Source organism: Somniosus microcephalus, chromosome 15 (genome assembly GCF_052327205.1).
Source record: "Somniosus microcephalus isolate GS21.2 chromosome 15, FLI_Smic_1.0, whole genome shotgun sequence".
NCBI classification, from domain to species: Eukaryota; Metazoa; Chordata; class Chondrichthyes; order Squaliformes; family Somniosidae; genus Somniosus; species Somniosus microcephalus.
Window position 1 is genome coordinate 129,418,198 of NC_141001.1, and position 23,400 is coordinate 129,441,597.

Below are 23,400 nucleotides of genomic sequence, written 5' to 3' on the forward strand. Positions count from 1 at the left end.
AACTCCAATGCACCTCCTGGGATAGGGAACTCCAATCCAACCCCTGGGATAGGGAACTCCAATCCACCTCCTGGGATAGGGAACTCCAATCCACCTCCTGGGATAGGAACTCCAATCCACCTCCTGGGATAGGGAACTCCAATCCACCTCCTGGGATAGGGAACTCCAATCCACCTCCTGGGAAAGGGAACTCCAATCCACCTCCTGGGATAGGGAACTCCAATCCACGTCCTGGGATAGGGAACTCCAATCCACCTCCTGGAATAGGAACTCCAATCCACCTCCTGGGATAGGGAACTCCAATCCACCTCCTGGGATAGGGAACTCCAATCCACCTCCTGGGATAGGGAACTCCAATCCACCTCCTGGGATAGGGAACCCCAATCCACCTCCTGGGATAGGGATCTCCAATCCACCTCCTGGGATAGGGAACTCCAATCCACCTCCTGGGATAGGGAACTCCAATCCACCTCCTGGGATACGGAACTCCAATCCACCTCCTGGGATAGGGAACTCCAATCCACCTCCTGGGATAGGGAACTCCAATCCACCTCCTCGGATAGGTAACTCCAATCCACCTCCTGGGATAGGGAACACCAATCCACCTCCTGGGATAGGGAACTCCAGTCCACCCCCTGGGATAGGGAACTCCAATCCATCTCCTGGGATAGGGAACTCCAATCCACCTCCTGGGATAGAGAACTCCAATCCACCTCCTGGGATAGGGAACTTCAATCCACCTCCTGGGATATGGAACTCCAATCCAACTCCTGGGATAGGGAACTCCAATCCACCTCCTGGGATAGGGAACTCCAATCCACCTCCTGCGATAGGGAACTCCAGTCCACCCCCTGGGAGAGGGAACTCCAATCCACCTCCTGGGATAGGGAACTCCAATCCACCTCCTGGGATAGGGAACTCCAATCAACCTCCTGGGATAGGGAACTCCAAGCCACCTCCTGGGATAGGGAACTCCAATCCACGTCCTGGGATAGGGAACTCCAATCCACCTCCTGGGATATGGAACTCCAATCGACCTCATGGGATAGGGAACTCCACTCCACCTCCTGGGATAGGGAACTCCAATCCAACCCCTGGGATAGAGAACTCCAATCCACCTCCTGGGATAGGGAACTCCAATCCACCTCCCGGGATAGGGTACTCCAATCCACCTCCTGGGATAGGGAACTCCAATCCACCTCCCGGGATAGGGAACTCCAATCCACCTCCTGGGATAGGGAACTCCAATCCACCTCCTGGGATAGGGAACTCCAATCCACCTCCTGGGATAGGGAACTCCAATCCAACCCCTGGGATAGGGAACTCCAATCCACCTCCTGGGATAGGGAACTCCAATCCACCTCCTGGGATAGGGAACTCCAATCCACCTCCTGGGATAGGGAACTCCAATCCACCTCCCGGGATAGGGAACTCCAATCCACCTCCCGGGATAGGTAACTCCAATCCACCTCCTGGGATAGGGAACTCCAATCCACCTCCTGGGATAGGGAACTCCAATCCACCTCCTGGGATATTAAACTCCAATCCACCTCCTGGGATAGGGAACTCCTATCCACCTCCTGGGATAGGGAACTCCAATCCACCTCCTGGGATAGGGAACTCCAATCCACCTCCTGGGATAGGGAACTCCAATCCACCTCCTGGGATAGGGAACTCCAATACACCCGCTAGGATAGGGAACTCCAATCCACCTCCTGGGATAGGGATCTCCAATCCACCTCCTGGGATAGGGAACTCCAATCCACCTCCTGGGATAGGGATCTCCAATCCATCCCCTGGGATAGGGAACTCCAATACACCCGCTGGGATAGGGAACTCCAATCCACCCCCTGGGATAGGGAACTCCAATCCACCTCCTGGGATAGGGAACTCCAATCCACCTCCTGGGATAGGGAACTCCAATCCAACCTTCTGGGATACGGAACTTCAATCCACCTCCTGGGATAGGGAACTCCAATCCACCTCCTGGGATAGGGAACTCCAATCCACCTCCTGGGATAGGGAACTCCAATCCACCTCCTGGGATAGGCAACTCCAATCCACCTCCTGGGATAGGAACTCCAATCCACCTCCTGGGATAGGGAACTCCAATCCACCTCCGGGGATAGGGAACTCCAATCCACCTCCTGGAATAGGGAACTCCAATCCACCTCCTGGGATAGGGAACCCCAATCCACCTCCTGGGATAGGGAACTCCAATCCACCTCCTGGGATAGGGAACTCCAATCCACCTCCTGGGATAGGGAACTCCAATCCACCTCTTGGGATAGGGAACTCCAATCCACCTCCTGGGATCGGGAACTCCAATCCACCTCCTGGGATAGGGAAATCCAATCCACCTCCTGGGATAGGGAACTCCAATCCACCTCCTGGGATAGGGAACTCCAATCCACCTCCTGGGATAGGGAACTCCAATCCACCTCCTGGGATAGGGAACTCCAATCCATATCCTGGGATAGGGAACTCCAATCCACCTCCTGGGATAGTAAACTCCAATCCACCTCCTGAGATAGGAAACTCCAATCCACCTCCTGGGATAGGGAACTCCAGTCCACCTCCTGGGATAGGGAACTCCAATCCACCTCCTGGGATAGGGAACTCCAATCCACCTCCTGGGATAGGGAAATCCAATCCACCTTCTGGGATAGGGAACACCAAACCATCCCCTGGGATAGGGAACTCCAATACACCCGCTAGGATAGGGAACTCCAATCCACCTCCTGGGATAGGGAACCCCAATCCACCTCCTGGGATAGGGAACTCCAATCCACCTCCTGGGATAGGGAACTCCAATCCATCCCCTGGGATGGTGAACTCCAATACACCCGCTGGGATAGGGAACTCCAATCCACCTCCTGGGATAGGGAACTCCAATCCACCTCCTGGGATAGGGAACTCCAATCCACCTCCTGGGATAGGGAACTCCAATCCAACCTTCTGGGATAGGGAACTCCAATCCACCTCCTGGGATAGGGAACTCCAATCCACCTCCTGGGATAGGGAACTCCAATCCACCTCCTGGGATAGGGAACTCCATTCCCTGGGATAGGGAACTCCAATCCACCTCCTGGGATAGGGAACTCCAATCCACCTCCTGGGATAGGGAACTCCAATCCACCTCCTGGGATAGGGAACTCCAATCCACCTCCTGGGATAGGGAACTCCAATCCAACCTTCTGGGATAGGGAACTCCAATCCACCTCCTGGGATAGGGAACTCCAATCCAACTCCTGGGATAGGGAACTCCAATCCACCTCCTGGGATAGGGAACTCCAATCCAACCCCTGGGATAGGGAACTCCAATCCACCTCCTGGGATAGGGAACTCCAACCCACCTCCTGGGATAGGGAACTCCAATCCACCTCCTGGGATAGGGAGCTCCAATCCACCTCCTGGGATAGGGAACTCCAATCCACCTCCTGGGATAGGGAACTCCAATCCACCTCCTGGGATAGGGAACTCCAATCCACCTCCTGGGATAGGGAACTCCAATCCACCTCCTGGGATAGGGAACTCCAATCCACCTCCTGGGATAGGGAACTCCAATCCACCTCCTGGGATAGGGAACTCCAATCCACCTCCTGGGATAGGGAACTCCAATCCACCTCCTGGGATAGGGAACTCCAATCCACCTCCTGGGATAGGGAACTCCAATCCAACCTTCTGGGATAGGGAACTCCAATCCACCTCCTGGGATAGGGAACTCCAATCCAACTCCTGGGATAGGGAACTCCAATCCACCTCCTGGGATAGGGAACTCCAATCCAACCCCTGGGATAGGGAACTCCAATCCACCTCCTGGGATAGGGAACTCCAACCCACCTCCTGGGATAGGGAACTCCAATCCACCTCCTGGGATAGGGAGCTCCAATCCACCTCCTGGGATAGGGAACTCCAATCCACCTCCTGGGATAGGGAACTCCAATCCACCTCCTGGGATAGGGAACTCCAATCCACCTCCTGGGATAGGGAACTCCAATCCACCTCCTGGGATAGGGAACTCCAATCCACCTCCTGGGATAGGGAACTCCAATCCACCTCCTGGGATAGGGAACTCCAATCCACCTCCTGGGATAGGGAACTCCAATCCACCTCCTGGGATGGGGAACTCCAATCCACCCCCTGGGATAGGGAACTCCAATCCACCTCCTGGGATAGGGAACTCCAATCCACCTCCTGGGATAGGGAACTCTAATCCACCTCCTGGGATAGGGAACTCTAATCCACCTCCTGGGATAGGGAACTCCAATCCACCTTCTGTGATAGGGAACTCCAATCCACCTCCTGAGATAGGGAACTCCAATCCACCTCCTGGGATAGGGAACTCCAATCCACCTCCTGGGATAGGGAACTCCAATCCAACCCCTGGGATAGGGAACTCCAATCCACCTCCTGGGATAGGGAACTCCAATCCACCTCCTGGGATAGGGAACTCCAATCCACCTCCTGGGATAGGGAACTCCAATCCACCTCCTGGGATAGGGAACTCCAATCCACCTCCTGGGATAGGGAACTCCAATCCACCTCCTGGGATAGAGAACTCCAATCCACCTCCTGGGATAGGGAACTCCAATCCACCTCCTGGGATAGGGAACTCCAATCCACCTCCTGGGATACGGAACTCCAATCCACCTCCTGGGATAGGGAACTCCAATCCACCTCCTGGGATAGGGAACTCCAATCCACCTCCTGGGATAGGGACCTCCAATCTACCTCCTGGGATAGGAACTCCAATCCACCTCCTGGGATAGGGAACTCCAATCCACCTCCTGGGATAGGGAACTCCAATGCACCTCCTGGGATAGGGAACTCCAATCCAACCCCTGGGATAGGGAACTCCAATCCACCTCCTGGGATAGGGAACTCCAATCCACCTCCTGGGATAGGAACTCCAATCCACCTCCTGGGATAGGGAACTCCAATCCACCTCCTGGGATAGGGAACTCCAATCCACCTCCTGGGAAAGGGAACTCCAATCCACCTCCTGGGATAGGGAACTCCAATCCACCTCCTGGGATAGGGAACTCCAATCCACCTCCTGGAATAGGAACTCCAATCCACCTCCTGTGATAGGGAACTCCAATCCACCTCCTGGGATAGGGAACTCCAATCCACCTCCTGGGATAGGGAACTCCAATCCACCTCCTGGGATAGGGAACCCCAATCCACCTCCTGGGATAGGGATCTCCAATCCACCTCCTGGGATAGGGAACTCCAATCCACCTCCTGGGATAGGGAACTCCAATCCACCTCCTGGGATAGGGAACTCCAATCCACCTCCTGGGATAGGGAACTCCAATCCACCTCCTGGGATAGGGAACTCCAATCCACCTCCTCGGATAGGTAACTCCAATCCACCTCCTGGGATAGGGAACTCCAATCCACCTCCTGGGATAGGGAACTCCAATCCACCGCCTGGGATAGGGAACTCCAATCCATCAGCTGGGATAGGGAACTCCAATCCACCTCCTGGGATAGAGAACTCCAATCCACCTCCTGGGATAGGGAACTTCAATCCACCTCCTGGGATAGGGAACTCCATTCCAACTCCTGGGATAGGGAACTCCAATCCACCTCCTGGGATAGGGAACTCCAATCCACCTCCTGCGATAGGGAACTCCAGTCCACCCCCTGGGATAGGGAACTCCAATCCACCTCCTGGGATAGGGAACTCCAATCCACCTCCTGGGAGAGGGAACTCCAATCAACCTCCTGGGATAGGGAACTCCAAGCCACCTCCTGGGATAGCGAACTCCAATCCACGTCCTGGGATAGGGAACTCCAATCCACCTCCTGGGATAGGGAACTCCAATCGACCTCCTGGGATAGGGAACTCCACTCCACCTCCTGGGATAGGGAACTCCAATCCACCCCCTGGGATAGAGAACTCCAATCCACCTCCTGGGATAGGGAACTCCAATCCACCTCCCGGGATAGGGTACTCCAATCCACCTCCTTGAATAGGGAACTCCAATCCACCTCCCGGGATAGGGAACTCCAATCCATCTCCTGGGATAGGGAACTCCAATCCACCTCCTGGGATAGGGAACTCCAATCCACCTCCTGGGATAGGGAACTCCAATCCAACCCCTGGGATAGGGAACTCCAATCCACCTCCTGGGATAGGGAACTCCAATCCACCTCCTGTGAGAGGGAACTCCAATCCACCTCCCGGCATAGGGAACTCCAATCCACCTCCCGGGATAGGGAACTCCAATCCACCTCCTGGGATAGGGAACTCCAATCCACCTCCTGGGATAGGGAACTCCAATCCACCTCCTGGGATATTAAACTCCAATCCACCTCCTGGGATAGGGAACTCCAATCCACCTCCTGGGATAGGAAACTCCAATCCACCTCCTGGGATAGGGAACTCCAATCCACCTCCTGGGATAGGGAACTTCAATACACCCGCTAGGATAGGGAACTCCAATCCACCTCCTGGGATAGGGAACTCCAATCCACCTCCTGGGATAGGGAACTCCAATCCACCTCCTGGGATAGGGATCTCCAATCCATCCCCTGGGATAGGGAACTCCAATACACCCTCTGGGATAGGGAACTCCAATCCACCCCCTGGGATAGGGAACTCCAATCCACCTCCTGGGATAGGGAACTCCAATCCACCTCCTGGGATAGGGAACTCCAATCCAACCTTCTGGGATAGGGAACTTCAATCCACCTCCTGGGATAGGGAACTCCAATCCACCTCCTGGGATAGGGAACTCCAATCCACCTCCTGGGATAGGGAACTCCAATCCACCTCCTGGGATAGGGAACTCCAATCCACCTCCTGGGATAGGAACTCCAATCCACCTCCTGGGATAGGGAACTCCAATCCACCTCCGGGGATAGGGAACTCCAATCCACCTCCTGGAATAGGGAACTCCAATCCACCTCCTGGGATAGGGAACCCCAATCCACCTCCTGGGATAGGGAACTCCAATCCACCTCCTGGGATAGGGAACTCCAATCCACCTCCTGGGATAGGGAACTCCAATCCACCTCCTGGGATAGGGAACTCCAATCCACCTCCTGGGATCGGGAACTCCAATCCACCTCCTGGGATAGGGAAATCCAATCCACCTCCTGGGATAGGGAACTCCAATCCACCTCCTGGGATAGGGAACTCCAATCCACCTCCTGGGTTGGGAACTCCAATCCACCTCCTGGGATAGGGAACTCCAATCCACATCCTGGGATAGGGAACTCCAATCCACCTCCTGGGATAGTAAACTCCAATCCACCTCCTGAGATAGGAAACTCCAATCCACCTCCTGGGATAGGGAACTCCAGTCCACCTCCTGGGATAGGGAACTCCAATCCACCTCCTGGGATAGGGAACTCCAATCCACCTCCTGGGATAGGGAAATCCAATCCACCTTCTGGGATAGGGAACTCCAAACCATCCCCTGGGATAGGGAACTCCAATACACCCGCTAGGATAGGGAACTCCAATCCACCTCCTGGGATAGGGAACCCCAATCCACCTCCTGTGATAGGGAACTCCAATCCACCTCCTGGGATAGGGAACTCCAATCCATCCCCTGGGATGGTGAACTCCAATACACCCGCTGGGATAGGGAACTCCAATCCACCTCCTGGGATAGGGAACTCCAATCCACCTCCTGGGATAGGGAACTCCAATCCACCTCCTGGGATAGGGAACTCCAATCCACCTCCTGGGATAGGGAACTCCAATCTACCTCCTGGGATTGGGAACTCCAATCCACCTCCTGGGATAGGGAACTCCAATCCACCTCCTGGGATTGGGAACTCCAATCCACCTCCTGGGATAGGGAACTCCAATCCACCTCCTGGGATAGGGAACTCCAATCCACCTCCTGGAATAGGGAACTCCAATCCACCTCCTGGGATAGGGAACTTCAATCCACCTCCTGGGATAGGAAACATCAATCCACCTCCTGGGATGGAACACTTTTATACACTTCTGGGATATAGGACATAGATCCATCTTCCACTTTTAGCACCTAGTATCAGCAACAAACACTCCCAGGCCAGCTACATCACGGGTTAGATGCAGCGTAAAAGTCCTTCTGAACTGTCCCATCAAACACTCCCAGGGCTGGTACAGCACTGGTTAGATACAGAGTAAAGCTCCTTCGACACTGTCCAATCAAACACTCCCAGGGCATGTACAGCACGAATTAGATACAGAGTAAAGCTCCTTCTAAACTGTCCCATCAAACACTCCCAGGGCATGTACAGCACGAATTAGATACAGAGTAAAGCTCCCTCTACACCATCCCATCAACCACACCCAGGGCAGGTACAGCATGGGTTAGATACAGAGTAAAGCTCCCTCTACACTGTCCCATCAAACACTCCCAGGGCAGGTACATCACGGGTTAGATACAGAGTAAACCTCCCTCTACACTGTCCCATCAAACACTCCCAGGGCAGGTACAGCATGGGTTAGATACAGAGTAAACCTCCCTCTACACTGTCCCATCAAACACTCCCAGGGCAGGTACAGCACGGGTTAGATACAGAGTAAAGCTCCCTCTACACTGTCCCATCAAACACTCCCAGGGCAGGTACATCACGGGTTAGATACAGAGTAAACCTCCCTCTACACTGTCCCATCAAACACTCCCAGGGCAGGTACAGCACGGGTTAGATACAGAGTAAAGCTCCTCATCCAACACTTCTGGGGAACATATAGCACGCTTTAGATGTGATCTTAGAATCATACAATCTTACTGTACAGAAGGAGGCCATTCGGCCCATCTTGCTAGTGCCAACTCTCTGAGAGAGCCAGCTATTAGCCCCATACTCCTGCTGTTTCCGCATTGCCCTGCAAATTTTTTTGAGCACCTCTTTGATTCTCCCCTTAACCTTCTCTGCTCTAAGGAGAAAAATCCCAGCTTCATTCGTCTTTCCGTGTAACTGAATTCCTCATCCCTGGTACCGTTCTGGTAAATCTCCTCTGCACCCTCTCCAAGGCCTTGACATCCTTTCTAATGCATGGTGCTCATAATTGGACACAATACTCTAGCTGAGGTCTAACTAATGATTTATAAATGTTTACGATAGGGTCCTTACTTTCTGCCTCTATTTATAAAACCAAGGATCCCGTGTGCTTTTTTAGCAACTTCATCAACTTGTCCTACCAGCTTCAAAGATTTGTGTATATGAACCCCAGGGGGCAAAAATTGGGTCGTGCCCCCTTTGGGGCGCTAACTTCACCAGGGCGCCCCGAAAAAATTAGCACACCCGCGCCCGAAATTCACTGGTAGCACCCCAAGAGGGAGGTGGGGTGTTACTGGAAGCGCCCCGCCTCCCTCTTGGGGCGCTGCGAGGGAATATCACGGTGCTACGTGTCGCGGTGTCACGCGCTGCAGCACGTCGCGCCGCGGTACTGCAGGCCTTCCTCCCCTTATTAAAGGGGAGGGGCCTAGCGCAGCACGACCTGGGGCCCAGCTGGGCCACCAGGGATCGGAGTGCCACTCAAGAGGAGTGCCAGGCTCACGGAGCGCTGCCGGCACCCCGTGGGGGGGCTGTACAGAAGGCCGGGGACAGCAATGGGGGCAGGTGCTGGCAAGTGGCCAGCAACAAAAATGGCCACCTGGCACCTCCCCTTTAATTTGCGCTGCCCCGGCCGCAGGTAGGCCCCCCTGACCCTGTCGGGCATAGCGTCCGGCGTTAAGTCATGGGGCGGTACCGATGATCGCGGCCGGGGTGCGAGCGGGGTGCTGTGCGTGGCGATGACATCATCGCCGAAGGCGCAGCGCCGCAGGGCGTTACCAGTTAGCGCCGCCGCTAACCTCCTGCTGAATTTCGCGGGAGGCGTTGGCGGTGCCGCGCCCAGGCGCTAGTTGTTTTGTGCCCTGATAGCGCTAACGGGAGGCACAAATCAACCTAATCTTATCCCCAGGTGTCTCTGTTCCTGCACCACCTTTAAAATTGTACCTTTAGTTTATATTGCCTCTTTTTTTCTTTCCAAAATGAATCACCTCACACTTCTTTGCGTTAACTTTGAACTGCCGAGTGTCCGCCCATTTCATAAGTTGTCCTGAAGTCTGTTACTCTCCTCCTCACTGTTTACTACATTGTCAAGCTTTGTGATATCCGCAAACTTTGAAATTCTGTCCCCTATACCTAAGCCCAGGCCAGTAATATATATCAAAATAAGCAGTGGTTCTAATACCGACCCGTGTGGAACGCCATTGTGTTCTTCCCTCCAGTATGGAAAACAACCTTTCACTTCTACTCTCTGCTTTCTGTCCATTAGCCAATTTTGTATCCACACTGCCACTGTCCCTTTAATCCCATGGGCTTTAATTTTGCTAACGGGTCTATTATGTGTTTGTTTTATTCATTCATGGGATGTGGGCGTCGCTGGCAAGGCCGGCATTTATTGCCCATCCCTAGTTGCCCTTGAGAAGGTGGTGGTGAGCCGCCTTCTTGAACCGCTGCAGTCCGTGTGGTGAAGGTACTCCCACAGTGCTGTTGGGGAGGGAGTTCCAGGATTTTGACCCAGCGACGATGAAGGAAAAGCAAAATATTTCCAATTCAGGACTTTTACAGCTCCTGTATACTGTAGTACCGGCAGTAACCACACCGGTATATAAGCTGTGCGCATGCCTCTGTACTCCAGTCTAGAGATGACCCTCCTCCAGTAAAGACCTGTTGTTTGTTTATGTACAGCATCCGTGTAATTCTTTATCCACTGAACCATGGATCTAACAGTGGCGACGAGTGTTGATGCGATTCTACCTGCAACATTAAACAAAAAAAAACAAAAATAGTCGAGTCCAGGAACACGGGCGTCGACCGCGAGCAACCGCCCAGCAGTCAGGCAGAGATCCAACTTCGCTGGGGAGGCTGTGGAGAGCCGGGCTTGGTTCCCCAGCCACAACGAGCAGTAAGAGACCGACGACAGGTCCTGAGCAGACCCTTCCCGAGCAGCGGCGGCTGGAGCCGACCGACGGCAGAGAGAGAGAGCCGGGCAGCGTCGACGCGGTAAGAAAGAGGGTGAAGAGAGCAGGGCGCAGCCGGGGATTGATCACCGAGCGGTGTCGAGGAAAAATACTGCAAACTGGAGAGAGAGAGGGTAAGAAACAGCCGGGTTCTAAACTGAGCGGCGTCGACAAATATCAAGAGAAGAACGCGCAGAGCACAGCCAGGGATCACGGGCTGATCAGGGTCCACGGGGCGAAGCAAGGGGAGATGCCATTGAGCCGCGGAGAAGCAGGGAGAGCGCGGGAGGCGCCATTGAGCCACAGAGAAGGAAGAGCACGGGAGATGCCATTTTGTGAAGCCGCAGCGGAGAAGACGGGCGAGCGCGGGAAGGAAGGAAAGCGCGGGAGACGCCATTTTGTGCCAGCGGAGAAGAAGGGGAAGCGCGGGAGGCGCCATTGGTGATAGTTAACGCACAACCAAGGATGCCGAAGAGTGGCAGTATCTCTACGTTCGACAATGAAGTCGAAGATTGGGCGACATATGTGGAACATATTGAGGTGTACTGCAGGGCGAATGAAGTGCCAGATGCTAATAAAGCACTGGTTCTGTTAAATTCCATGGGTGCAAAAACTTATGGGTTACTGCGAAATCTAATAACCCCAGAGAAGCCGGTAAACAAGGATTTTGGAAGCATAGCAGAAATCCTACAGGATCACTTAAGCCCCACACCGCTGCTGATAGCAGAACGATTTAAGTTCCATAAAAAGAACCAACACAAAGACGAAAGCAATGCTGAGTACCTAACGGAACTGCGCAAGCTATCGAAATACTGCCAGTTTGGAGCGGGACTAGCAGACATGTTAAGGGACAAGTTTGTGTGTGGGCTACAAAGTGAAGGAACCCAGAAACGGCTTCTATCAGAAAAGGACCTTACGCTGGACAAAGCTTTCAATATGGCAGTATCACACGAAGCAGCCGCAAGGGGCGCTGCAGAGATACAACGGAGACCGCAAGAATACGGCACCAACGAAATGACCTATGGAACAGGGAAGTGCTATCGTTGCGGCAGAACAACACATGACCAGAAAGATTGTTGGTTCAATGACCAAGTGTGCAGACAGTGTGGGAAAGCAGGACACATAGCAAGAGTCTGCAGGTCTGGGAAGAAAACCAACAGTAAGAAATCTCCACAGGAGAAGTACAAAAAGGTACACCAGGTGATGGACAGTGGTTCAGACGAACAGAAAAGTGACACAGACTCCGGAAGCAAGGAGCTGGGTTGTCTGAAACTACATAATGTAACCGAAATAGAGGATCACCAGACTATCTGGGTTACACTCAAGATAGACGGAGTCCAAGTGGAAATGGAATTGGACACAGGGTCAGCTCTAACAGTCATAAATCAAAGAGGCTACAAGCGGCTATTTTCACACATACCCTTGAAAGCTACAGAGATTGTCTTGAAGACGTATACGGGGCAAAAAGTCTACCCCAAAGGAAAAATAAGGGTGAAAGTGACATATAAATGTCAGGAAATACCTAAAATGGATATATATGTATTGCCAAATGGAGGACCACCACTGCTAGGACGTGAGTGGATCTGGAAGATACATTTAGATTGGCATTCCATACAGGCACTGAAGGTGGAGGCCAAAAAGGATGACAACGTCACACCTGGACGACTGTCAAAAATGCTAACTGACGCAAAAGAAGTGTTCCAGGAGGGACTAGGAACACTAAAAGGAATAACAGCAACAATTAAAATAGAGGATAATGCAAGCCCAAAGTTTCTGAAGGCCAGACCAGTGCCTTATGCGATCAGACCAGCGGTTGAAGCAGAGCTGGAAGGGTTGGAACGTTCAGGAGTACTGTCCAAAGTGGACTGGAGCGAGTGGGCTACACCCATCGTCCCTGTAATGAAGAGGTCGTTGAGTAATACGCCTGGGGAACCAAAGAAGATCCGCATCTGTGGGGATTTTAAGGTGACAGTGAACCCACTCCTTCACACGGTGCAACATCCGCTTCCACGAATTGAGGATATTTTCGCCTCGCTATCTGGTGGTAAACGCTTCACCAAAATTGATCTAGCCCAGGCGTACTTGCAAATGGAGGTAGAAGAAGCTTCGAAACATTACCTTATGATCAACACCCATAAAGGTCTCTATCAATACAACCGGCTGGTGTTTGGAGTAGCCTCGGCTCCAGCTATCTGGCAAAGGGCGATGGATCAGGTCCTGCAAGGGATTCCAGGGACCCAGTGTTATTTGGACGACATCTTGGTCACGGGCAAAAATGACGGTGATCACCTCGCTAACTTGGAGAAGGTGCTCGCCAGATTAAAGGAATATGGGCTACGAGCTAATCGCCACAAGTGCGAGTTTTTCCAGAAACAGATCTCGTATTGCGGCCACGTCATTGATGAAGAGGGGTTACATAAGTCCCCTGACAAGATTGAGGCAGTAGTCAAGGCTCCAGCACCGGAAAATGTGTCACAACTGAGGTCGTTCCTCAGGCTGGTAAACTATTACCACAAGTTCTTACCAAATTTGTCTGCGGTACTACACCCGCTGAACACCCTACTGCAAACAGGGGTACCATGGAAGTGGGATGACGAATGTAGATGAGCTTTCCAGAAGTGTAAAGAATTGATCACATCAAAAGAGGTGTTGGCCCATTTCAACCCAGCACTACCAATTCGTTTGGCATGTGATGCATCACCCTACGGCATTGGAGCGGTGCTGTCGCACAAATTCCCAGACGGGTTGGAGAGGCCAGTGGCCTTTGCGTCTCGGCCACTAACCTCAGCCGAGCGCAACTATGCCCAGATTGACAGGGAGGCCCTCAGCCTAGTCTGGGGAGTAAAAAAATTCAACCGTTTTCTGCATGGGCAGAAGTTCACCTTGCTGACTGACCACCAACCACTTGTCTCCATCTTTAATCCTAAGAAGGGTGTGCCAGTAATGACTGCACAGCGGTTACAAAGATGGTCCCTGTTTCTAGGGGCGAATCAATATGAAATAGAATATAATGGCACGAAACAGCATGGGAACGCTGATGGGCTATCGTGCCTGCTACTGCCTACGGTGGAGGAAGCACCAGCAGTGGACCCTATCGAGATATTTTATTCATCGATAATTGAACGATTGCCAGTAACAAACACGGATATAGAGAAGGAGACCCGCAATGATCCGACGCTGTCACGGGTATATGAATTGACGGTGAGGGGATGGCCAACACATGACGACTCACTGTTTCCAGCATTCTCATCCAGAAGAGAACAGCTGTCAGTATGCCAGGGGACAGTGATGTGTGGATCCAGAGTGGTGATTCCACCCAAGTTAAGGGAGAGAGTGCTAAAGGAGCTACATGAAGGTCATCTGGGGGGTGTGAAAATGAAAAGCCTTGCTAGGGCTTATGTGTGGTGGCTGGGAATCGATCAACAAATCGAAGACCTAACTAAGAGCTGCTTAGGATGCCAGAAGGTCCAAAATGCACCACCACATGCCCCTCTACACCCATGGGAGTGGCCCTCCTCTCCATGGCAATGGGTGCACATTGATTTCGCTGGTCCATTCATGTACTCAATGTTCTTAATAGCAGTGGATGCTCATTCAAAGTGGCCTGAGGTGATAAAGATGTCTTCAACCACTACAGAGAAAATGATTGCAGTCCTACGGACCATATTTGCCAAAAACGGTTTGCCAGAGCAGATCTGCTCTGATAATGGACCACAGTTTGTGTCCGACGAGTTCCAAAAATTCATGAAAAGGAATGGGCTAAGGCATTACACATCCGCCCCGTATCATCCAGCCACCAATGGATTGGCTGAGAGGTTCGTACAAACCTTTAAGAAGGCGATAAAGGCCATGTGCGATGAGGAAATTCCACTACAGCATAAGATGGACAATTTCTTATTAGCCTACCGAAACGCGACACATGCAGTTACCAACCAGACCCCGGCCATGATGTTCTTTAACCGAAGGACTTGCTCAGACCAAATGTGCAAAGAAATGTTGAGGACAAACAATTCCAGCCCATCAACGAGAAGCCGACAAGGAGCTTCAATGTCGGGCAACCAGTTTTGGCCCGTGACTATCGAACAGAGAAGTCGCAACCCGGAATGATATGTACAAGGCAGGGGCCATTAATGTACACAGTGGATGTCGGGGAGAACATTGTGAGACGCCACGTCGATCAGATCTTAGCGTCACAGGAAGGCGTCAACCCCATGTCTCGAGTACCTGGGGATGAACCCGACATACCGGTAGCATCTACTTCAGACCCAGTAGCAGTGGAACCCGATGAACTACCCGATGAAAAGGGGTCAGAATCGCCTCTGCACCAAGAGCAAGAACCTCCGGAAAGGCGCTATCCCGAAAGGGTCAGGAAGCCGCCCCAAAGACTGAATCTATAAATGGACTTTTTGTTATTGAATGTACATGTAAAAATGTAATTGTTATTTGAATATTAAGGGGGTATTATTAATCTAAAATGGGAGGAATTGTAGTTTATGTGCTTTAAGTCAGAACTACTTTTTACAGCTCCTGTATACTGTAGTACCGGCAGTAACCACACCGGTATATAAGCTGTGCGCATGCCTCTGTACTCCAGTCTAGAGATGACCCTCCTCCAGTAAAGACCTGTTGTTTGTTTATGTACAGCATCCGTGTAATTCTTTATCCACTGAACCACGGATCTAACAAGGATGGTGTGTGACTTGGAGGGGAACTTGGAGGTGGTGGTGTTCCCATGCGCCCGCTGCCCTTGTCGCTCTAGGTGGTAGAGGTCGCGGGTTTGGGAGGTGCTGTCGAAGAAGCCTGTGGTACTTTATCAAACGCCTTCTGAAGTCCGTATACTCAATATCATCCGCACTACCCTCATCAACCCTTTCCATTACTTCATCAAAGAACTCAATCAAGTTAGTCAGACATGATTTGCCTTTAACAAATCCGTGTTGGCTGTCATTTATTAACCCATATTATTCCAAGTACCAATTAATTTTGTCCCAGGTTATTGTCTCTACGAGTTTCCCCACCACCAAAGTTAGGCTGACTGGCCTGTAGTTGCCGGGTTTATCCATCTCCCCTTTTTCAAACAGGAGTATAACAGTTGCAATCTTCCAGGCCTCTGGCACCACCCCCATATAAAAGGAGGATTGGAAGATTGTGGCCAGAGCCTCAGCTATTTCCACCCATACTTCCCTCAGCAACCTAGGTTGAATCCTATCCAGACCGGGTGACTTTTCTACCTTGAGCCCTGGCAACTATTTTAGTACATCCTCTTTATCTATTTTTACCCTCTCTAATGCCTCTACCACCTCCTCCTTTACTGCTACATTGGCAACACCCTCTTCTCCACTGAAGACAGATGCAAAGTGCTCATTTAGTACCTCAGCCATGCCCTCTGCCTCCACAAGATCTCCTTTTGGGCTCTTAATCAGCCCCACCCTTCCTTGGATATACTTTTTCTCTTTATCTATATATATAAATCGGTACTTCTCTCTGTCATTCTGTCATTCTGTCTGTCATCGCGTGTGCGTCTTGTGGGTATGCGCTCGAAAGTTACAGGGCGTACCTACGCGCGCGTTACCTCCAAAGAAAGCTTACGCTTCCGAGACGGTTTTAGGCGTATTTACATTTCGGCCGGGCTAAAATTGCGCCCGCGGTATCCCAAAAACCTTCAACATTCCGCTCATTAGCATCTCATTATCCGCTCATTAGCGACAGAGTGACCTCAAGCTCGACCAATCGTATGCCGGGTTGCTGGCGTGTGCTGCCGGGCCAATCGGTGCGTGTGTGGCCGGGCCTTATCGTTCTGAACCGAGGTGAGTCGCCGCCATCTTGATTCCAAACTTTTCCTTTCTTTTTCCCGCTTTCTGCGTCTTAAAAAAAAACGTTGCTTTTAAAACACATATTGTTTTTTAAAAAAATGATTTAGAAAGTAATTAACTTATCTAATCTCATTAATTTTCCTACCTTTCCCCGTTTTTCCAGGTAGGCCTAGAAGCCTCGGCGTCTCCTCCGCACCCACGCCCGAGCTAGGCACCTCCCGGCCCTACTCGAAGGCTGGAGGGCCGAGCCTCAGCCCAGCGCCGCTAGGGTGCGCGCGCAGCAGGAGCTGAGACGCGCTGTCTCTCTCTGGCTGGCCGGGGGGCGGGGCTTGCTGAGCGTCCAGTGTTACCCTGGCAACCGGGTCCGCCGGACGTCTCGCACAGCCGCAATCGGCGGTCTTCACCTCGGGGGGGGGGCCGCGACCCTCGGGCGGGGGGGGTGGGGGGCCGCGCGCGCGGCAGGAGCAGCTGAGACGCGGCGTCTCTCTCTCTGGCTTGGTCAGCGTCACGGTTACCCTGGCAACCGGGCCCGCCGGCCGAGAGAGACGCCGCGTCTCAGCTCCTGCTGCGCGCGCAATCGGCGGTCTTCACCTCGGGGGGGGGCGACCCTCGGGGGGGGCGACCCCCGCCCTCCCTCCCCTCCCTCTCCCCCCCCCTTTTCCCCCCCCCGCCCTCCCCCCTCCCTTCCCCCCCTGCCCTCCCTTCCCCCCCTCCCTCCCTTCCTCCCCCCCGCCCTCCCTTCCCCGCCCTCCCCCCTTCCCTCCCCCCCGCCCTCCCTTCCCCTCCCTCCCCTCCCCCCCGCCCTCCCTTCCCCTCCCCCTGCCCTCCCTTCCTCCCCCCTCCCCTCCCCCCTCCCTTCCCCGCCCTCCCCCTCCCCTCCCCCCTTCCCCGCCCCCCCTCCCCCCCACCCTCCCTTCCCCTCCCCCTCCCCCTCCCCCCCTCCCTCCCCTCCCCCTCCCTCCCCCCCTCCCCCCTCCCCTCCCCTCCCTCTCTTCCCCCCAGTCGCTCTCTCTCTTCCCCCCAGTCGCTCTCTCTCTTCCCCCCAGTCACTCTCTCTCTTCCCCCAGTCGCTCTCTCTTCCCCCCAGTCGCTCTCTCTCTCTTCCAACAACAACATTCCCTCGAAAAAGCCTCGGCACCGCCGGGCACTTCAGCTAGTCTATATATATAAAACAGTATGTCTCTCTGTCTGTCTCTCTGTCTGTCTGTCCGGCTATACAATCAAAAGTTATAGAGCGTACCTACACATATGTTATATCAAAAGAAAGCTCATCATTAGGGGACTCTTGTAGGCATATTTACTTTTTGGTCAGACAAAAATTGTGCCGATGGTATCCAAAAAACGTTCAAAATTCCGCTCATTATCCGCTCATTAGCATCGAGTGGGGGCGGGCCATCCTAGAGTTGAGTGACGTGATGATTGACCAATCCTACAGTTCAATGACCTGACGGTTGACCAATAGGTGCATGTGTGGGCGGGCCTTATCATTCTGAAATGAGGTGAATGGCTGCCATCTTGATTCCAAACTCTTCATTTCTTTTTCCCACTTTCTGCGTGTTTCTTTTCAAATCTACATTTCCAGCAAAAAAATAAGTTGCTTTTAAAACACAAATTGTTTTTAAAAAAAGTGAATTAATTTGTAAATCTTTTCTCTAACCTCTATAATTTTCCTGCCTTTCACCGTTTTTCCAGGCCTCGAAGCCTGGGCCTCTGTTGCCCAGCCACGCCCGAGCTAGGCACCTCCCATCCCGCCACCATCTTGATTCCTAACTACTAACTATTGATTTATTTTTCCCACTTTCTGTGTGTGTGGAGGGGATTTTATCCAGCACAAATTTGGTACTTAGGAGCCCAACTAGCTCATTATATAATTTGCGTGTAATAAATGAGTCCAGTATGTAATTTATTTCTCGGGGCCATGTCAGTGCGGGGGCCCGGGGCCTAGGCTTCTCCAACCGACAGCAGCGCAACTCCAGTCCCAGGTTCCCGGCCTAGACAGGGACCAACACTGGCAGATGGGAGAGGGTCTGCTGCCTCAGCTGCATTCCCAGGGTCGGTAGGTGGGGAGGCTTCATAAGCAACTGGGGTAGGTCACAAGCCCCAAATACTTATCTGAAGATCCCGTGTTTGCAGTTGAGGGGATTTCTTCTGCTGACAGCCCCAGGTTAATGGAAGCCAATTTTGTCAAGGAGGGCGAAAAGTTTCAGTGCGACGCCATTTTGATTCAGTGTGTAACAGAGTGCATGCGCAGCCATCTTAGTACAGGAACATAGAGTGGGTGGGGCTTCAGTGCTCCCAATCGGGTCCTACTGCCCGGGAGAGACAAACGACTGTGTGGGCGGGTCCTAATCTTTCCAAATGAAAAGCAAGCGGCGGCCATTGTTGTTTGTGATACAGCAGTGACAGGTGAGGACCCCCTTTTTTAATAAAAAGATTGGTGAGGTTGTAAAGTGTATGTTATAGAAAGATTTACCAAAATGCCCTTTCTCCCCCCTCCTACCTCCCCCATTCCCCCCCTTCCACCTCCGCCTTCCCTCCCCCACACCCCCTTCCCCCCCCAACCACCCACCCCCCTTTCCCCCCCACCCACCCCCCCTTCCCCCGCCTTTCTCCCCCCCACCCACCCCCCTTTCCACCCCCCCTTTTCCCCCCACACCCCATTTCCCCCCTCCACCCCCCCATTCCCCCCTCTTCCCCTTCCCCCCCCACCTTCCACTTTCCCCCCACCTTCCCCCCCACCTTCCCCTTCCCCCCCACATTACCCCCTCTCCCCCCTCCCTCTCCCCTCCCCCCCTCCCTCTCCCCCCTCCCCTCGCTCTCCCCCTCCCTCCTCCCCTCCCCCTCCCCTCTCCTCCCCTCCCCCTCCCCTCTCCCCCCTCCCCCTCCCCTCTCCCCCCTCCCCTCTCCCCCTCCCCCTCCCCTCTCCCCCCTCCCCTCTCCCCCCTCCTCCTTCCCCTCTCCCCTCTCCTCCTTCCCCTCTCCCCTCTCCCTCTTGCCCCTCTCTCTCTCTCTCCCCCCAGTCTCTCTCCCCCCAGTCTCTCTCTCTCTCTCCCCCAGTCTCTCTCTCTCTCCACCCCCCCAGTCTCTCTCTGTCTCTTCTCCCCCCCAGTCACTCTCTCTGTCTCTTCTCCCCCCAGACTCTCGCTCTCTCTCTTCCCCCCAGACTCTGGCTCTCTTCCCCCCAGACTCTCGCTCTCTCTATTCCCCCCAGTCGCTCTCTCTCTTCCCCCCAGTCGCACTCTCTCTTCCCCCCAGTCGCACTCTCTCTTCCCGCCAGTCGCTCTCTCTCTTCCCCCCAGTCGCTCTCTCTCTTCCCCCCAGTCGCTCTCGCTCTTCCCCCAGTCGCTCTCTCTCTCTCTCTCCAACAACAACATGCCCTCGAAAAAGCCTCGGCACCGCCGGGCACTCCAGCTAGTATGTTTATAAAAGACATTAGTCTTCTCTTTTATATTACCCACTAATCTTTTCGCATTACCCCTTTTATTTCCTTTTTTAGATCTCCTCTGCACTCTCTGTATTCTGATTGGTTCTCTACTGTCTTATCAACCTGACATTTATCATAAGCCTCCTTTTTCTGTTTCATTTTAATCTCTATGGGTGTGGAATTTGGTACCCGCCCCGCCCAGGAAGTGGAGTGCAATGTCGGGCGCTGAACTTCCTGGTGGGGCGGTAACCGAGGCGATGTCGGGACGTGATCGGCTGAGCTCCACGGAGGGGAGGGCCGCTGCGCACTCTGCAGGGCCTCTGTAATGTCCATGTGTAATTGAGACACGGACTGCAGAAGTTGGTTATAAAAGGTGTTTACTGAATGGAGACAAAACTGGAACTACTATACAAAGTGACTACACAGGCTTATATACAGGGGTGGTCACTACTGGTACTGCAGTATACAGGGGCTGCAGAATATAGTTCCTTATTCAAGGTACATACACTACAATTCCTCCCCTTTTAGCTAAACAGTACATAACATTCGATTAATAATTAAATAACATATTTACAATTACAGTTGCTATATACATTAGCTGAAGTTAATCAATTATAAATTCAGTCTTTGAGGAGGCTTCCTGATTCTGTCCGGATAACGCCTCTTTGGGGTATCAGGTTCTTCTGGCAAAGTTGATTCGGGATCAACGTCGTTGTTTGATTCATCTGCTTCCAATATCACCGATTCTGAGGTAGATGCAATTGGTACTTCGGTTTCATCACCAGGTGTATAGGATCGTGGTGTAGATTTGACGTTTTCCAGTGATTCTAGAATCTGGTCAGCATGGCGTCTTACAATGCTCTCTCCAACGTCCACGGTATACATTAGAGGTCCTTGCCGTGTGCAGATCGTTCCCGGCTGCCACTTCTCTGTGCGGTAGTCCCGGGCCAAAACTGGTCTCATCCAGAAGAGAACAGCTGTCAGTATGCCAGGGGACCTTGATGTGTGGATCCTGAGTGGTAATTCCACCCAAGTTAAGGGAGAGAGTGCTAAATGAACTTCACGAAGGCCATCTGGGAGGGGTGAAAATGAAAAGCCTTGCTAGGGCTTATGTGTGGTGGCCGGGGATCGATCAGCAAATTGAGGACCTGACAAAGAGCTGTTCAGGATGCCAGAAGGTCCAAAATGCACCACCACATGCCCCTCTACACCCATGGGAGTGGCCCTCATCTCCATGGCAACGGGTGCATATTGATTTTGCTGGTCCATTCATGGACTCCATGTTTTTAATAGCCGTGGATGCGCACTCGAAATGGCCTGAGGTGATCAAAATGTCGTCCACCACCACGGAGAAAACTATTGCAGTCCTACGGACCATATTTGCCAGGAACGGCTTGCCAGAGCAGATTTGCTCTGATAACGGACCACAGTTTGTGTCCGAAGAGTTTCGAAGATTCATGAAAAGGAATGGGGTAAGGCATTACACATCCGCCCCGTATCATCCAGCCACAAATGGATTGGCTGAGAGGTTCGTACAAACCTTTAAGAAAGCAGTAAGGGCCATGTGCGATGACGACATTCCACTGCAGCATAAGGTGGACAATTTCCTGTTAGCCTACAGAAATGCGACACATGCAGTCACCAACCAGACCCCGGCCATGATGTTCTTTAACCGAAGGTTGAGATCTCGTCTGGGTTTGCTCAGACCAAATGTACGAAGAGATGTTGAGAATAAGCAATTCCAGCACATCAATGAGAAGCCGACAAGGAGCTTCAATGTAGGGCAACCAGTCTTGGCCCGCGACTACCGAACAGAGAAATGGCAACCAGGAACGATATGCACAAGGCAGGGGCCACTAATGTACACAGTGGATGTTGGGGAGAACATTGTGAGACGCCATGTCGACCAGATCCTAGAGTCACAGGAACGAGTCAACCCCATGTCTCGCGCAACTGGTGATGAACCCGACATACAGGTAGCATCTACCCCAGAAACAGTAGCATTGGAAGCTGATGAACCAACTGACGACAGGGGGCCTCCACACCAAGAGCAAGACACTCAGGAAAGGCACTATCCAGAAAGGATCAGGAAGCCGCCCCAAAGACTGAATTTATAAATGGACTATTTTCAGTTAATGTGCATGTTAAAAGTGTTAATTTTTAAATGAATGTTATGGTACTGTTAATCTAAAAGGGGAGGAATTGTAGTGTATGTACCTTAAAGGGGAGAACTACTTTTTACAGCTCCTGTATACTGTAGTACCAGCAGTGACCACACCTGTATATAAACCCTGAGTAGGGATCTGTACGTTTAGTTTTAGAGTAACTCACATCCAGAAAACACCTGTTGATTGTTCCCTGCAGTCTCGTGTCTAGTTATTGAAGGACACACAACATAAAAATACACGGATTTAACATCCTCAGTGTGAAGACGGGACTTCGTCTCCACATTGACTGTGCGGTTGTCACTGTTACCAATACTGTCATGGACAGATGCATCTGCGACATGTAGATTGGTGAGGACGAGGTCAAGTAGGTTTTTCTCTCGTGTTGGTTCTCTCACCACCTGTCGCAGGCCCAGATTGGCAGTTATATCCTTCAGGACTCGGCCAGCTCGGTCAGGTGGACTGGAGTTCCCTATCCCAGCACTAACATCCTGCTAAGCGATTAAGACGTATCAATTTTAAATTAGAAACCGAGGGAGTGATAGCTCGGTCAGGAGTTCCCTATCCCAGGAGGTGGATTGGAGTTCCCTATCCCAGGAGGTGGATTGGAGTTCCCTATCCCAGGAGGTGGATTGGAGTTCCCTATCCCAGGAGGTGGATGGGAGTTCCCTATCCCAGGAGGTGGATTGGAGTTTACTATCCCAGGAGGTGGATTGGAGTTCCCTATCCCAGGAGGTGGATTGGAGTTCCCTATCCCAGGAGGTGGATTGGAGTTCCCTATCCCAGGAGGTGGATTGGAGTTCCCTATCCCAGGAGGTGGATTGGAGTTCCCTATCCCAGGAGGTGGATTGGAGTTCCCTATCCCAGGGATTGGAGTTCGCTATCCCAGGAGGTGGATTGGAGTTCCCTATCCCAGGAGGTGGATTGGAGTTCCCTATCCCAGGAGGTGGATTGGAGTTCCCTATCCCAGGAGATGGATTGGAGTTCCCTATCCCAGGAGGTGGATTGGAGTTCCCTATCCCAGGAGGTGGATT